An 11,551-nucleotide genomic window follows, 5' to 3' on the forward strand; every position below is an offset into this window, starting at 1 on the left:
GACCAGTCTCCACAGCGCGTGTCATCTTATCCACTTGATTATTAAAGTCCTCCTCTTCAGAGGTAACCCTTTGATGAGCATTCACATGAGACATGATTATCTTTACTTTCTTGGCCCATTCATAGAGGTCCATCCACATACCTCTTCCCCACACTTCCTTGTTACCAGTGGGGTAGTCTCTCAGAAAGGAAGGCTAGAACCACCATTGCTGTTGTTGGATGCAACAGAACCAAGCCAATGCTGACTCATCAAGACCCCAACTACCTAGCGAAAGTCAAAGAGAGATGTGGAGAGGGCCAGAAGGGCCATTAAGAACAAAAGTTAGACACTGATGGTTGTCAAAGCGGGAGTAGAAAGTCTAACTTGGGGCTTATTGGGGGAAGAAAATGGAGTTTTCTACTGTTTTAAAGAGTTACAGTCTCAGAAACTAACAGGCAGTTCCACCTTATTCTATTGGGTCACTATGAGTTGGCCTCAATTGGATGACAATGAGGTTTGGCTTGGCTTGGCTTGGCTTCAGGTGGGGTTGGGTTGGGTTTGGGGCCATGCTGTACTCTATGCACTTTACAAGAATTATATACTTAGTGCTCAGAATGACAGCAGGAGGGAAATATTACTATTGCCCTCACTTTATAGATGTGCAAACGGGGGCACAGAAAGTTTAGGTCTCTTCTCAAATCACAGCCTGGGGACCTGCCAGGCAGGGACTGCAGACAGCCGTCGAGCTCCCAGGTGACATCTTACCTCTTCTCGGAGCCGGGACAGAGTTTCACATGGCCACATCCACCCTTTGTGGAGGACCTACTATGTGCTGGCCCCTGGAGCCTCACAACAATCCAGGGAAGGAGGAACCGTCACTCCCCTTTAACAAAGACTGGGGCTCAAGGGAAGAGGTGCTGCTGAGATTTTCAGAATCCCAGCGTCTCCCTTCCCCCCCCCCACACACACACACAGTGCACTGCTAGAATGCAGTAGTACCTTTGAAAATAGAAGAGGTTTCGAATCCCCCACCCACTCTAAGAGGCCTTGGTCCCTGGGTGATCTCTTCAGAAGAGGGGGCGGGGGGGGGGGGTTGTAGAACTGACCAACCACTCATTCTCCCCAGCCCTCCCTCCTACCCAATCATAGTCTGAGCCATCTCCCCTATGGAGGCCTGCATCCTCAGTCCCCCTTCTGTCTTGGAAAGGAAACACGTCAAAGAATTGCACTAACCCCTTAGCTTGCTCCTCACTCCCTTTCCAGTGAGGTTAGCTGGCTCATCCCTGGGTGGGTGATGCCGTCTGGGCCTGGCTTCCAGAGCACACGTGGCAGTTGGCTTGTCAATTCCTTTGAGGTCACCTCAGGGTTGTCCTTCCTGCTTCCTGAAAGGCTGATGGGATCTGGGTGCCCTGAGGGAAGAGGCAGGTGCAGGGACAGGGAGACCCAGAGGAGGTGGTCTGGCCAGTGGAAGGGAGGTCCCATCACTGTGGGAGGCAGAGGTTGTGACGAATTCCACTCTACTGCTCCCATCTTACAAGTGGGAAAACTCGGGCCCAGAGATGCTAACTGACCTCCCAAGGTCCCATAATGTGGCTGGGACTTGAAGCCAGGCCTCTGATGACAACCAAATGCCCCACCTCCACCCCTACCCCCTACCCTCTCCTTTAGGCAGCTCCCTGGGAAAGAGAAGCCTCCCTGAGGAAGCAACAGCCTTCCCAGAGGAGTGGTTGAGACCCCTCGAGCAGCAAACACTTCCCTGCAGAGGGAAGCTCTGTGCCAACACTTAGTACGTGCAGGCACTGAAGACCACCTCCCTCCCCAGAAGTGTGAAACCAGACCTGAGACCTGGGTTAACAGAACCTGCTGGGGGCTACAGGAGGCAGGAGACGGGGAGACATGCAGCACCCAAGTTGGTCCGTGGTGGGGGGGCAGGGAGTGAAGTCACCCATTCCAAGCATCAGCTCAGGGGGGAGGCTGCAACCCCGCTGGCTCCTCTTCTCTCTTGGACTGAGCAGACCAGGGTGAAGGTCACCCGGCCCCATGCAAGAGCGGCCTCCTGTGTCACCCTGTCCTCTGGGCCCAGAAGGGCCAGTGCTTGGCCTGGGCCTGCGGCAGGTGTGGAGCTGGGGCTCTTATCAGAAGGTCTGCCTGGTCCTGCGGCAGGCGCGGAGGCAGTGCCTCCCTCCACACAGCCGATAAGAGGATTTTTAATTACTATCATTAGCGCTTGAAAAATTGGGTTATGGCCACAGATAAATAAAATGAGATTTGGCTCCTCTTTGCCCAGCTCTCCCTTCAGCTCTAAATGTAACGGTGACTTCCATAACATTCCCGGAAACAGCGCTAGTGGGAGGAGGTGTCCGGGCCGGGGCAGAAAGGTGGATGGGACCAGGCCCACGTGCAAGTTTACGTACTCACATGTGCACAAGCAGCGACAGGGTTGGGGGCGGGGAGTAGCAAGGGCAGGCAGCACTTTGTCAGGGGAGGGCGTGGGAGGTGGGGTCCAGTGGCAAATGGAGGCATGAGAGCAATGAGGAGTGATGGCCCGTGCAGGTGGTCCTGGAGGTCACAGTAGGGTCCTGTGGCTGGAGTCTTGGGAGCCCCACTTCCTGGCCAAGGGTTCCCTTCTCAGTCCAGCAGCAATAGCTGCTCCTCTCACACGGACTGCTCAGAGGACAAGGGATGGGGCTTTGCCTGCCAGTGGGGGCTTCTGTCCACCCAAGGATGACAAGGTGAGAACACAAACTGGTGACCACCCAGGTGGCAGGGAACGCCCTGTGGATATGGCGGTCAGGGTCCCAGGTCCCAGTGGGAGGGCCCAAGTGCTTGCCTGGGTGCCCAGCTGCCCTCTACAGAGATCTGACCATCCTCCTGAAGAGGGGTGTGTACGGGCTATGCCCAGCTCAGCCCCCAGTCCGTTCTCTGCCCACCCCTTGATTCTATAACACAAGGGACGCTGGCCCGCATGTCAGAGCCAAGATTGCTGGAACTTTACCCCCAAGGGATCATGGGAGGAGACAGTCTGCCTGAGGGGGGCAAAGGGATGATATGCTCGACTGCTGCACGAAAGTTTGGTGGTTCCAGTCCACCCAGAGATGCCTTGGAAGGCAAATGTGGTGATCTGGCTCCAAAAAGGCAGTCTTCGAAAGCCCTGTGAAGCCCAGGTCTACTCTGACACACAAGCATTGCCAGGAATCAACTAGTCTGGTGGGGGGTTTGTTTGCTTATTCGCTTTGTGCCAAACACTTGTGCCTACCTCTGCTCTCATCCTCCCAACAAGCTCCCAGCTGCCTCATTTTGCAGAGGAAACGGCTGACGGTCAGAGCAGTGCCATGACCCACCTAGCATCACGCAGCCGCTGAGTGAAGGGGTTGGGATATGAGCCTGGGTCTGCCCAAGATCAAAGATCCACTCCTGTCCCAGGGCCTCTCCTCTGACCATTCTGGAGTCCTGGGGCGAGCCCTGAAGCCCCCTTGTCCCTTTGAAGAGCCAAGAGTTGTGGGGAGAGTGAGCCTTAGTCTCCTCACTGGCCAGATCTGGGCAAGAATGTCCACCTCAGGGGGAAAGAGTGGCACACAGAGGCTGTGCAGCCTGGTAGCCAGACGCAGAGCCCGATGACCTAGGCCCAAACCCCAGCCTGGACACCAAGCAACCGTGAGCATACTGCTTAGCTGTCCAACTTTCTTGTCTATAAAATAGAGGCTTCTAATAAAACAATAGCTGCCTTGTGGGAGTGTTTTCTGTTTTGTATTTTGTGGAAGTGTTTGAAGGGTAAGGTGAATTAGGAAATTACAGTGGGCCAGGCACAATTGATGGGGCCCTTTTGTTCTGATCATGCGGAGCTATGAAGATTAAGCACAGATGAGAAGCGAAGGCCCTGTGCCGGCTGAGGCGCGCCTGACTCAAGCCATGGTGTTTTCAATCATCTCATACCCACGTGAAAGGTAAGCAATGAGTAAGGAAGATCAAAGGAGAATTGATGCCTTTGAAGTATGGTGTTGGTGAAGAATATTGAAAGTACCATGGACTGTCGGAAAAACAAACAAATTTGCCTTGGAAAAAGTATAGCCAGAATGCTCTTTAGAAGTGAGAGAATTACTAAGAGGCAGAAGAAGGGAGAGCATGATGGTGGGACAGGAGGAAGGTAAAAGGAAACAGAGGAAAGAAGCAAAGCTATGGATAGAAGTATAAACATAGGTGTATATGTATGCAAATATATTAATTCCTTTTTTCTTAATTGAGGTATTGGACTGGATGGACTTTGGGTCTCTGCTCAAGCCCTCCCTCAATGTAAGAACACTTTGTTCTAACAACTTGGCATTCTGCGATGCTCACCCTCCTAACACGATCGCTGAAGACAAAGTGGGTGCATAAGCAAATGTGGTGAAGAAAGCTGATGGTGCCTGGCTATCGAAAGATATAGTGCCTGGGGTCTTAAAGGCTTGAAGTTAAACAAGCAGGGAAGCAACAAGCCCACATGGAAGAAGCACACCAGCCTGTGCCATCATGAGGTGTCCAAAGGATCAGGTAACAGGCATCTGAAGACCTAAAACAAACAAACAAAAGAACATATTGTGAGAACAAGAGGGGTCAGAGTAGAAGAGCAGAGACCCAAAATGCATCTGTAGACAATGAGACATCCCCTCACAGAAGGGTCACAAGAAAGGGATGCGTCAACCAGAGTGCAGTATGGCACAGATGAAACACACAATATTCCTCTGGTTCCTTGAGGCTTCCTCACCCCCTACTATCATGACCCCAGTCCTGCCTTTCGCTTTGGGCTAGACCAGAGTATGTATACTGGTACAGATAAGAGATGTATGGAATCCAGGTCAGATAACCCCCTCAGGAACAGAAATGGGAGGAGAGATACCAGGAGGGTAGGGGGCAAGGTAAGGAGACGAGGGAAGGAAGTGGGAACCAATCGAAATAAAGGACACATAACCACGCCACAGCCCCCCAGGGGGCACAAACAACAGAAGGGAGACAACGGTTGGTGTTCAGATATGAAAATGATAACAATTGATAATTCATCCAGGGGCCATGAGAGTGAGAGGAGGAAGAGAGGGAAAAAAGAGGAGCTATACCAAGGGCTCAAATAGAAAGTAAATGTTTATAAAATAATGATGGCAACATATGTACAAATATGCTTGATACAAGGGATGTATGGATTGTTATAAGAGCTGTAAGAGCCCTCGATAAAATGATGTTTTTTTAAGTGAGAATGGTGAGACTTGGGCTCAGATACTTCGAACATGGTATCACGAGCCCCTGGAAAAGGCTGTTCTGCTTGGTGAAGTAGAGGGTCAGCAAAAGAGGAGCTCTCAATGCGATAGACTGTCCCAATGGCTACAGCAAGGGGCCCAAGCATAGCATTGACCTTGAGGCTGTCCCAAGCAGGGCCAGGGCGTGTTTCCCTTTGTTGTACATAGGGTCACTATGAGTTGGAGCTGACAAAACCCTTGACAACTTCGACTTTTTTCCATTGATCACGATGTTACCAGTTGTGAGGATTTGGGGTCTTCTTTACTTGGGGTGTAATCCACACTGAAGGCTGCAACCTTGATCTTCATCAGCAAGTGCTTTAATTCCACCTCACTTTCAGCAAGCGAGGTTTGAGTTATTTGCATACCAACATTGTTAATGAGCCTTCCTCCCATCCTGATGTGATACCCTTCTTCATATGATCCAGTCTCTGAAGATTTTCTCAGCATACAGATCGTACAAGTATGGTGAGAGGCAACAACCCTGATGTCACACACACTGGTGACTGTATCCTGCCCTCCATCTATTTCTCATTGAACCCTTAAAACGGTTCTCTGAACAGCACTATGAGAATACTGAGGGTCAGAAAGGTGACTGACACCGAGAATCACTTGGGCTGGACCCCAGCCCTGCCTGCTCCACACAGGAATACTGTGTTTGGGGCTGTGGCTATGGGGTAAAGAGGAAGGACTCCCCGCCTCCCAGAAGATCCAAGAGGAAGATCAGACAGGCTAGGGAGGGGATAGGGCTGGTTAAGACGGCAGCGTCCGCCTTTGATCAGCAGAGTTTGGGGAGAAGAGTCTGCCCACTAGACAGATGTGTAGTCTGAGGCAAGAAACAGGCACCGAGTGTTTCTCTCTCAGATGCGTGTTGCTTAGAGGAACGGAATCCATCGCGGATGGCTCCCAACATTTTCTGAGCACCGCTCTGACTTCCAAACGCCAAGCGTGGTCTCAGTCGGGTTAGGTGAGTCGGACTGTGGTGACTTTGATGTCGTGGTGATGCTGGAAGCTAGGCCACCACGGTTCCAAATATCAGGTTTCAACGGAGTTTCCAGACTGACACGGATCAGGAAGAAAGGCCTGCTGGTCCCGTGGATCACACCAGATCGTCGTCTGAACTAGTGCTGGAAAAGGAAGCCCCAGGTTAGAAGCCAGCGAGAGCATCCCAGATGGTGGGCATCAGGAGAACGGCCAAAAGTGGGCATGTTTTGTTCTGTGGTACATGGGCCTCGCCCCCTGGAAAAGCAACCAGTCACTGCATCCCTTGGATCTTGGGGACTTAAAATCATGGTGGCTTCTTCCTCACTCATGCTACCTACCTGGGCCCTGGGCCCTGGGCCCTGGGCCCTGGGTCCAGGTCCAGGCACTGCAGGGTGAACAGCCAGGGGAGCAAAGAGGAGCCCGGAGAATTGTGCACAGGCGCACATGCTCCCATCTCTGTGACCCATCATTGTGCAAAGCCAGTCCCGTGGCCTCATCCAACTTCCAGAGAGCAGAGAAGGACTCCCCCACCATGAGCCTAGAAGGCCAACCAGAAAGATTTGCCACCCCACGACAGAACCACCAGGACCCACCCCCACACTCTGTCCCTGCTCTCCCCTCTGCATGCCCTTCCCAGCCCAGTTTTAGTGCTCTCTGCGTGTTTACTGTTGGTCTCCCTGCTAACAAGGGTTCCGGATCCGTGAGAGCATGGGACCTTGGCTCCCCACCACATCACGGTGCCCTGCAGGGGGCCAGGCACACAGCAGGTGCTCAAGAGACACTTCCTGGGTGAGTGAGGGGACTGGTTGGGTGTGGAGCCACACTCTGCCTGTTGAGAAGGAGGTGGAGGGTCTAGTACAATTGGGGGCTGGTCCTGGGCCGGAGGACACAGGGGGGCCTATGCTCATGGTCCCTGGACCCTGAGTTCTCCTAACACAGACTTCCTTTGCGTCCCAGAGACTGGGAGCCAGCCCACTCCCCTTGCTGCCTACCATTCCCCCACCACCCTCATCCTAAGCTGGCCAAGTTTGGGCAGGGTCAGTCTGACCTCTGCGATGTCAGTGGATTCTCACCTCTGCCGCCCCCCCCCACCTCCTCACCCCATCCCCTACCCCCAGGTAAGAGGACAGAAAAGAGGTTATCCAGTGAGGAAGCTCATTAATGGGCTTCAGGAAGGCCGGGGGCTGGACTGTGGTAGGAGCGTGGGAGGGCAGTCGGGGGCAGCTCTAGTCTGCCTTCAGGAAGCCCGAGTCCAGTCAGAGGGGATGGCCTAGTCCTCCCTAGGGGGGGCCCTGTGGAATAGACACATATGCATCAGAAGGGCCCCTGTCCTGCAGACTCATGTGCTTCTGACGGAGATCACCTGGGAGGGGCGCCTCCTTCCCTAAACTCTGGTGCGAGGCAGGAGAGCAGCTGAGAGGGGATGGGCATGTCCCTGGTCTGCGCAGGGAGACCCTGGAACTGGTCTGCCAAGGCCTTCCCTCCCCTGAGAGACCCAGACCCCTACCAGTGTCTTCTGGTCCAGTGGGGTGAGGAGGGAGGCCCAGATCCCAAACCTACCTTTCTTGTCTTTTTTTTTTTTTTTGGTCCCACACTGATCTTAATTGGAGCTCCTGCATGCTAAGTGCTGTCAGACAGGGCTGCCCCATCGATTAACATGCCTTTACCCACAACACCTCTCAGGGACTTCTGCTCCTCACTATCCCAGGACTGCCCGGCCCCCTAATGCTGCCTCAGCCTTCTCGCCAGTGTGCCCCCTCCACCCGTCACCCCTACACCCGTGGGAACAGGACTTAGCTAATTTCCTAGGCTTCCAGTGGAGGGAGAGGTAGGTGGCCCCCACTTCCACCCCATCACCCTCCCTAATGCGTCACCTGACAATTTCAATTTATTTTTCAATTCCTTTACTACCAGAAATGACGATTAAACTCCCAGCGTAAATGCCGCTTTACCAAACTGAATTAATCAGGGGAGGGTGCGAGCGGGCTCCCGCAGCTTGATCAGAGCGTCACAGCGTTAACCCTTCAGCCTCAGGAAGGCCCAGGGAGCGTGGGAGGCTCCGGGGCCTCCGTCACCCTCAGGGCTGCTCACCCCCCCACCCCAATGGAGCACCCTTCCCTTGCCAGACATCAACTCCTTGGGGAGGCTTCTCTGGACCACCCCCACCCCAACCTGAATGAGCTCCCCCCTCTGAAGGTTCTCTCTCAGATCCATTCCCTTCCCTGCAGAGCACAGACTTCAGACATCAGGTTATGTCGTGCACTCATTCGTGGGTTTGTTGAATCGGCTCCCGGGGAGGGGCCTTGCTGACTCACTCGGTGCAGCAGCCCCAGACTGAAGGGCTGCTCAGTGTAGGCTGAATGAGGTGTGCGGTGGGGGGGGGTGTCTGCATAGATGCCATCCGTCCTGCTCCCAGGCTAAGCCCTAGAGCTGATCTAATGAATCAAACATGGCCTCAGTCCTGGTGAACCCAATGCTCTCACAGGACAGACAAGCAAACAGGACGATCCCAAAGGAACACGGGCTCAGGGAGAAGGAAGGAGCGATGGACCCTGGGGCTGTGCCAGTGGAAAGCTTCAGGGAGAACGTAGCTGGGCTCTGAGCACTGAGTAGGAGTTTGCTCACCATTAAAGGCAAGGAAGGGCACTCCCCGTAGAGGGAACGGAATGTGCCAAGGGCAGGATTGCTTGGGGACTGGTAGTTTCAGTGGACAAGGCTGGACCATAAGGGGGCCCAGGAGATGTGGTTTCCACAGGCCAGAGAGGTCAGTAGTAGCCAGACTCTGAGGGACTGTGAACATCAGGTTGAGGTGTGGGAGCCTAATCCTGAGAGCGGTGGGGTGGGAGGTAGTCTCGGGAGGCTGTGCAGCGTCAAAATGACTGGCTCCTCCAGCTGAGGAGAGACCGAAGGCAAAGAACTGGGGCATGGGCGAGGCCCTGCAAGTTCTCCAAGGGCAGCCTGGACAGGGAATGGAGTGATGGGGGGAGTGTCCAGCAAGCCTCGGGCTGCCATTCTCAGAGGGCAGCCTGTGTCCAGACGGCTTCTTCCTGGCCACAACAAAGGCAAGCCCATGCCCACTTGGAAGTGATGGATGGAGTAGATTGGAAGTGTCCTCCAGAGATTGTCCCCCTGGGTGGTACAAACGGTTAACCTCTATCTGAAAGGTTCTATCTGAAGCCCTAGAGAGGAGACGTGGACTTGTGCCCCAGTTCCTCTTCACCATGACTTGTCACTTCATCCAACAACCATTTGAGCAGCACCTCCCATGGGTCAGCCCCTGTTCCAAGCACTGAGCAATGGGCCAGACAGACTCAGGTCCTTCCCATCGGGAGGGCAGATCCAAAAGCAACTGACTGACTACATCCTATGCAAGATAGGGGAGGGGACATCACAGACAGGACTGGGATGTGGGGACATGAGACAGTGTGAAGAGATGGTGACTAGAGGTGTGTCAGTGTGCTCTGAAGTGAAGCTGCAAGCTGTCCAGAGGCCATGGGAGGGGTCTATTGGCACTGCGGACCTTTGGCACTGCTGACCTAGTGTTGACCCTCTTCTCACTTTCAAAACTGCCCCCGCTGGGCTGATAGAGTCACACTTATACTAGGATTAAATGAACCCAGGTGCCTAGCATGCTTAGCTCAGGGCCTGGCACTTAGTAGTGAAGGAAAGCCTTATTTCCCACTTCACGTCCTATTTAGAGGCTTCGGAAACCTTCAGTGAGGAGAGGTGGGGGGGACACTGCTTCCATGGCTGGGGGGGCTGAGGTAGGCTCAGCACCCCATCTCCTGTGTCCAGAAGCACATGGTGAGCATGCATCCAGGTGTGGACTCCATCGCCATCTCCCGCCCTGTCCTCGCAGACACAGGAGGGGGCTCTGGCTGGACTTGGACGCTCCTGCCGGCAGACGGTGGTGTCAGGAAGCCGGGGAAGGTCTAATTAATTATGATAATTGACGCCTTCGCCAGCTGTCTGCCGTGGGACGCCTGCTCTGGTGATAAAAGGTTCCCGTAATGCTGTTTGACCAGCACTTTCCGAGCCATATGCTTTTCAAGTCCAGCGCCGGGAGCGCGGATTTATTTTCGAGGATGCTGCCTGTGGTGGCTGTCTCCCGGCACTGGCCCCACTCGCACCCTCTCCTAGAGGGTCTGGGATCCTGCTGGAACTGGGTGATGGCACTGTTGTTCTCCAGGGACGAGGAGCCTTAGAATCAGATCTGCTTCACTCAGAGCTCGGGATGTGCATGTTGAGAGAGGCAGCTCACTGTAGGTTATACTTTACTCGCTCTGCTTCACTTTTTTCTGTAAAGTCACATAATGGGTGACTTCTCAACCAGCTACCCGCTGCCCCTTGACCCATCACACAAGGATCTTGGTATGCCATATTCCTGACGTGCCAAAGCTCCTGGGATGATGTCTGGCAATAGTAGGCACTTGTGAGTAAAGGTGAGGTGGATTCAAACCACTAACCTTTCAGTTAGTAGCCAAACACTACCCAGGGACTCATATGAGATGATAATCATAACGAGGGTCTACTTACCATTAGCAGTGTGATTGCAACGTCATTCTCTAAGCAATAACAAATATAGTGACCCATTTGCACCTCAATGGTAAATAGGCAGAAAGCATGATTATCACCTAGGTGATAATGAGTCCTGGGTACTGTTCATCTACTATCAAAATTGGCCTGTTTAAGTTTCAATGGATGTTGCTGTGATGCTGAAAATTATGTTACTGGTATTTCAAAGGCCAGCAGGGTGACCCAAAGTGAACGGGTTTCAGTGGAGCTTCCAGACTGAGAACAGACAAGGAAGAAGGACTCTGATCCCGACTTTGGAGGAAGGAGCCCCTGAAAACCTTATACAGAGCTTCAAAACATTGTCAGCTTCTCAAGGTCGATGAATCGAAACAGAACATTGTGAGAGATATTGCCAGAAGTCGAGCCCCAGATCGGGGTTCAGGGGGCGGGGACTCAAAATGTGACGCAAGAGTTGCTAATTTCTCAGAGTGGAATTGACCACTGTGATGTGAGTCTAGTAAAGTTTGTGGGAGTGGACCCTTTGGGAATCTTCATTTGCTTATGGGACAAGACTCAAGATTTGGAGAAACAGCTGCTAATGATCAAAACGTTGAATGTGCAAAGTATGAATCTAGGAAAATTGGAACTGGTCAAAAAATGAAATGCGCGATATCCTGTGCACTGGTGAGCTGAAATAGACTGGTACTTGGCCATTTTAATCAGAAAACAAATGATTTACTATGCCAAGAACAACACAATCAAGAGTAATAGCATTGCATTCATTGTAAAAAAACATTGCAAAATCAATC

This window comes from Echinops telfairi, unplaced genomic scaffold (genome assembly GCF_000313985.2).
Source record: "Echinops telfairi isolate 266 unplaced genomic scaffold, ASM31398v2 ScPeMD7_7457;HRSCAF=8495, whole genome shotgun sequence".
In the NCBI taxonomy this organism is placed as follows: domain Eukaryota; kingdom Metazoa; phylum Chordata; class Mammalia; order Afrosoricida; family Tenrecidae; genus Echinops; species Echinops telfairi.